The sequence below is a fragment of the Aptenodytes forsteri genome, unplaced genomic scaffold, assembly GCF_000699145.1.
Source record: "Aptenodytes forsteri isolate BGI_AS27 unplaced genomic scaffold, ASM69914v1 Scaffold20, whole genome shotgun sequence".
Classification (NCBI taxonomy): domain Eukaryota; kingdom Metazoa; phylum Chordata; class Aves; order Sphenisciformes; family Spheniscidae; genus Aptenodytes; species Aptenodytes forsteri.
In genome coordinates, this window is record NW_008795523.1 from 2,931,548 (window position 1) to 2,937,547 (window position 6,000).

The 6,000-nt window shown below is 35.3% G+C and overlaps 1 protein-coding gene across 1 annotated transcript in view; it reads left to right on the forward strand.

The window, feature by feature from the left end:
• RNGTT (RNA guanylyltransferase and 5'-phosphatase) overlaps positions 1 to 6,000 on the forward strand; it is a 186,610-nt gene that overhangs the window by 22,578 nt on the left and 158,032 nt on the right. The window lies entirely within an intron of this gene.

The following is a 6,000-nucleotide window of genomic DNA, read 5'->3' on the forward strand; positions in this document are numbered from 1 at the left end:
GCATATTCTAACAACAAAACTGGCTCCAGAGATTAATTTTTTTGCTGTCTTGGTACCCAACATTTGCTGAAGTTCATGGCCAAGTTTCTTTTTAGCAGCTGTTCTGCAGACTGACTGTTAAATGTATGTACTTTTATTCTTCTCCATAACCCTTGCCTGTCTGTCAGCGAAGACTTGCCACCAAGGTCTTAGAATAATCTTAGATAACCGTGAGAGTTTGTTAAGCTAAGGAATTTGTTTATAAAAGCTAAATTAAAACTTCTAGTTGATCCTTCAGAAGCTGGCTAGTATTAGAAATTTCATAAGGTTTTTTTATTCGTACTGTGATCCTTTGTTCAATCTTGTAGTTCTGGTCAGCCAAAGAGTCAATAGTTTCATCTTCCCTCACCAGTTCTCTTACATTCATTGTAGGGGTTACTTTTTTTTATAACAGACTGCAACCTGATTGGATTGATGTGTTGACCCTCTTCAGTGTTGTTATTTCTGGTTTGAAATGCATCCTTGTATTTAATTTCTCCAGTATTTTCATGTTAGCATTTCAAAGTAGGCGAAACGCCATACATCATCAAATACAGAATGGCAAAACACTTTTTTCTCTGATTGTAACTGGTTATAGATCGGTCTCAACTGCATGAAACTCGGTTGTCTAAACATGTGCATCTGGTGTCATCAGGTATCCTTTCATTGCTTTGTCCTGTATGAAAAAGCCATGTCACACAGGGTCTCTTGCCTCTACACCCAGCAGCCTGGATGAGGTATAGAAAGTGTTTGCTATTCACATTGAAATAAACCCCCAAATGTTAGGTGCCCCGCTTTCTTGTACTCTTGCAAAGAGGTACTGTGGCCCTTCATACAAACAAATCTTTCTTGAGTAAAATTCCAAACCTCCAAAATCATACTTATTTTCATAGGACTGAATATTTTTAATAGGTTGGAACATTTGTGAAATTACAACCATTTTCTTGAGGTTTTGAAATCATCATCAGTGGGGATTGATATTCTAACCTTCTGTTTTTTCATCAGTATTTCTGGTTTCAAAACTAAAATCAAGAATCCCAGATATTAATGGAAGTGGTTTTAACCTATGCTACTCATAGCATTCAGATCACAATCTTCCTTTTTGTTGTGGGCACTATCTTGAGGTAATTAATAATGTAACTTCTTACATCATAGTCAATAGTGTCTCAGTAACAGGAAGAATCTATATTGTGTGACATATCTCATTCATTTCAATAGCTTGATTTTTATTTCTAAAAGATGTTCTTTACATAGAGTTGTATTTAAGCAATTGTAACCTGTGCTAAGTGGAGTGACTTTAGTTTTTATTCACTTAGAGCAAATGAATAGATTTTTTAACCTGCTTTGACTCGATCAGAAAAAGTGCAGTTACAATGTATGTACACACGGTAAGAGGAGGACTGTTACAGTCATTTGTGCATGGTGCTTTAGACTAGCAAAAGAGTTCAGTGTTCACACGCGTATAAGTTAGAAGGCATCAGTTCTGTGGGTGAAATGCATGCTTTCAAAAACAGGAGGTAAGAATTTTTGGTTTCAGACTGGTGAAGTTAAAATACTGGGTTTGTGTATAGTTACGGGCAAAAGAAGTTTTGTTTTAGCAGTGCAATGGAAAGCATTCTCCCTTCCATGTGCTGAGACGACAAAGTAAAGTTTTGATACTAAATAAACAAGCAGTGTAGGCTGTCTTCTAAAGTTTTTCTTGTGTTCTTTATTTTGTTAGGTTTGTTATCTTTAGTAATAGAATGGAGTATCCTAGATAATGAAAAGCCTGGAAAATACGGGAAACTGGGTGTCTTATGAGAATTACCAAGTGGCTCCACGTGGAGTCAGTCAGGATTCAACACAATTCAGCCAGAACTAAGCTGCTTCCTATAAAAAACCAAACCAAAACCAAACCCAAACCTTCAGGTGTCTCTCACCTGTGGAGTTTGTACTTCAAGGGTTTATTAGCTTGGGCAGAGCATGGTGTGAAAATACAAAGTAAGCTTGCACTCAGCATGGCATCCAAGCATTAAGAAATGGGTGGGAGCATTTGGCTTACTAACATTGGCTGGCTGTATGCACAAGCACTTGTGTAATGCGATGCAGGTGTTCTCAGGGTGCGAGGTTACAAAACATGGTCTTGGGAGATCCAGGCTTATTCTCAGAGCGGTACAGCGCGTTCAAAAGCTGCTGAGCTCAGCCAACTTAAACTGACCGTGCAAAGAGCCAGATGGGAGTCTTTGCATTTACTCTGCTTTTAATCCACATTCCAGATATACCGCCCATGGACTTGACTTGTATAACTATGAAAATATGTTTACAAAGTATTAATGTCCTGTGCAGCTCAGATATTCGTAATCTTTGCCTTTTTTCACAGCTTAGTCCTTCAGGAAGCCTTTGTTTTAGGGATTGGTTTACACTAATATTTTAGTATGTATTAAAGACATTTTATGGAAATGTTTTCTTATAATCTAAGCCTATTGCTTCAAGAAATAGTAATAGCAGAAAATAATTCTGGTTTTAAAATACTTTCTTTACAGAAGGCCATTTGATATTAAAGGAAAAAATTGCTTCATCTGCAGTGTGCACTGCCACTGAAGAATAATCTGTTCAAAACCGTGGGTCATTAGCTAATACAGATTGGTATGTCTTAGAACAAATACTAGGATGCTGTAAAATTACAATTAGTGCTATTCCTTAGGGTTGTGAGCTGTTTTTCCACATTTCTTTTTTTGTTTGTATTTTCAGTATGAAGAGTCTTTCTTTGCCATATCTTATGTTGTTTGTTTGGAAAATTGAAGTCTTATGGAATATTCTTATTTTCTTACTCAAATGTACAGGATGCATACATTCTGAATACTAGAATAATTATATAGAAAATAGTAGTGCACCTGGAAGACTGCCTTTTGTGAAAGAAATTAAAGTGCACATGTAATTTCTTGCAGGAATTTTCAGTATTTTGGACATTCTGTCCTGTGTTTTTAGAGTTCTAGAATGGTGAGAAAACAGAATGGATGAAGAATAAAACTGAGAGAACTAAATAGTTCTTTTAAATTGTCTCAAAACATAATAACTTCTAGTTGATTATGGAGATACACAGGTATATTCAGAGAAGAAAACGGTGCGACAAAGATCCAGTGTTAATGAAATTCAGCTGAAGGAATGTTGTGAAAGAGAGATTAAAGATGAAAACCTGAGCTATTATTTGGACATTTAGACACTGTGCATGATAACTATCCTAATCAACAATGAAAAATGACTATGGCAGTTTTTACATTGGACATGCTTCTAATTATTTTGTTGTTCTCCAACGATCCGGATTCCATAGGCAATTAAACAGATTTTCATTAATTATTCTGAATGCTTGTGTTGACAGGCGTGACCTTCCTGAGTTTAATATTAAGACATCAGTTAGTGGAGATCCATTTATGGATCCCCTGCTTGCTTTATCTGCAGATGAAACTCCTGTCATCAAATATCTCTGAAGCTATTCTGTTAAGTGTGGTTTAAATGCAGCAGTCTAGGGTTTGCCTATTACAATATTATTTGGCTTGCATACATTTTTTTGTTTTGTTTTGTTCTCTCTCTTCGCATAAAAAAGCACTGCTGTTTCATCGGCCTGATTGGACTTGCAGAAAAGCAGATGCTTAACTAATAACTTTATATTATACTTTCTCACTTAAATAAAACACTCTCATCTCAGTTAATAGCAATATTTGCTCAACTTAGCCAAACTTCTTAAATTTCACCATTGTTAAATACCTGCATTTTATTCCTGCAGCAGTAGTTTTCTCTAGAGGTTTCATGACTGAAGCCTTTATTTGTAGATTGTCTTAACTGACAGGTAGTGTCAGTAATTTCACTGAGGACTTCTACTTTTCTCCAAAGGCATTTGCTATTCCTAGATTTCAACTGGAGCTGAACTTCCACCCTTCTGGTTGATGAGCTGTGTTGTTGTTGGGTTTTTTGTTTGTTTGTTTTTCAGTGGTAGAACAGTGCATGTTTTCTTGCTTTCATAGTATTGTTATATTTTTCTACCCATAATTTAAAAAAAAAAAAAAAAAGAAAGTATTTCCCTAAATGAAAGAGCATTATTTATCATCTTGTGTTGACTAAATAATATGAAATTGATTAGTTAAATTATTTGACAGAGATTCTGTAAAATATTTTCGGGAAATTTACTGGAGTAGTATCTTACACACTTTTGTAAATGTGAGGGTTCTGAGTCTGGGTTGGGTCAAAACTCATCCTCCTCCATTCTTTTGGAGCCCTGAGTTCAAAATCTTTTGACTTACCCGTGCTTAGTCTGTCCTGATTCGCAGAGTTTGTGCCTACACCGTGGTCTCGCTTGTTCTGTGCCTTGTTTCCAGAGCTCTTGTTCCATGAGCATCGGCAAGGCACACCTTCTTGTTCTTGCTCCAGCTTTCCTTCTGGAGCATGTTTGTTCCAAAGGGAAATGCGGTGTGAACAAATACTCCTCCCCTCCTGTTTGTAAATGCCTATGTGTAAAGATGTGTACATTTGCATCTCAGGTTTAGACAAATGAACTTTAAATTAAAAGAGCTTTGAAGCTCACTTAGCATTGGCTCTCTTTGGAAAAATATTTCCTTTGTGCCAGCTATTTGCATGTATGTAAATATTGTGTGCAACTCACTCTGTTTTGGGGAAAAACACCTCTAAAATCATACTGCTTTAAGTTATTGTTATTAAAAAAAAAAAAATCACGTAAGTCTGCAGCTATTCTGCCTGGTATGGTGTGAATTCTATCCTGTATATTTATTGGAACAGTTGTCAAACCTCTGGTGTCTTAAAAATAATTTTAATGCTAATCTATTCATAAGGCACAGAAATCCAAAGGGCAAATTTCCCACTACTAAAATCATGCCTTTTGGCTTTGTTGAGATGAAATATACGTTGTATGCTAACAGTAGCTACAAGGTATGTACAGCTTTACAAATGTATCCAATTTTGTAGTGCTGTGTTTCGAAATAGTAGTTGCTATCTGAGTAAGATAATTGTAACAGTATGTTCAAGGCATACTGTATGGCTCTGTATTATCAACTTTGTACTGTAAAGTGATTAACCCAGGTGGTTAGCGGCTTGCTGGATCCCTTGATATGTATCTCATTAATACTGTTTGTAGCAGATGTTTGTTCTAATGAGAGGAGCTGAATGTTCAGGCAGGAGTAGGGGTGGTGAATTAATGAGACATCAGTTTTGAAAAAAAGACTGTTACCACTAAGAATAATAAAAAGCTTTAAAATGTCTGTGGAATAATTCAAATTAATACAATCAAACAGGACTAGGTTTTATAATGGTGAAATGTGACCTGAACTAAATGTAAGCTATTAAGGGGCATAAGTTATTTTCCTATGTTTGTATGAGTACCTTTTTATTTTTCACATCTGTACACATGCAATTTTAGTAAAAAAAAAAAAAAAAATACAATCATAATACTATGGCTGGGGGGGTTTTGTGAGGGGAGAAAGGAAAAAAAAAAAAAAAATAAAAAAATGCAGAACAGGTAGTTCTTGCCAAAGGCTATTATATTTGAAAAATATTCATGCTAATTTGATGGCTTGCAGATATTTAAATGCGAACAAGTAAATACAGAATGTAAAGCAGCTCTTTGAGAATTGCTGCTAATTGTCTAAAAGGTGTTTGTTACAAAATAGTTAGGAACATCTCTGAAGTTATATTTTTCATGATTAGCAAATCACATTTTAGTAAAAAGGCCTGTTGCCTAAATAATTCTCATTTTGTTGGTATCACAATACAAAATAAAAATAGTAAAGCTACAATTAACTGTATGATAAAACTGGTGGCCAAATTTTTGGGTTGTGTTTATTAATCAAATAATTTTGATTTATCCAAAGCATGTAAGTTACTGTATTATCAAACTTGAGATAGCGTCCCAGGTTTCTTTAGTTTAGCTTTTTGGACAAATTGAAGAAAATCTCTATTTTTGTTAAGAACTTTAAAATTATTGGCAGGGGGGGG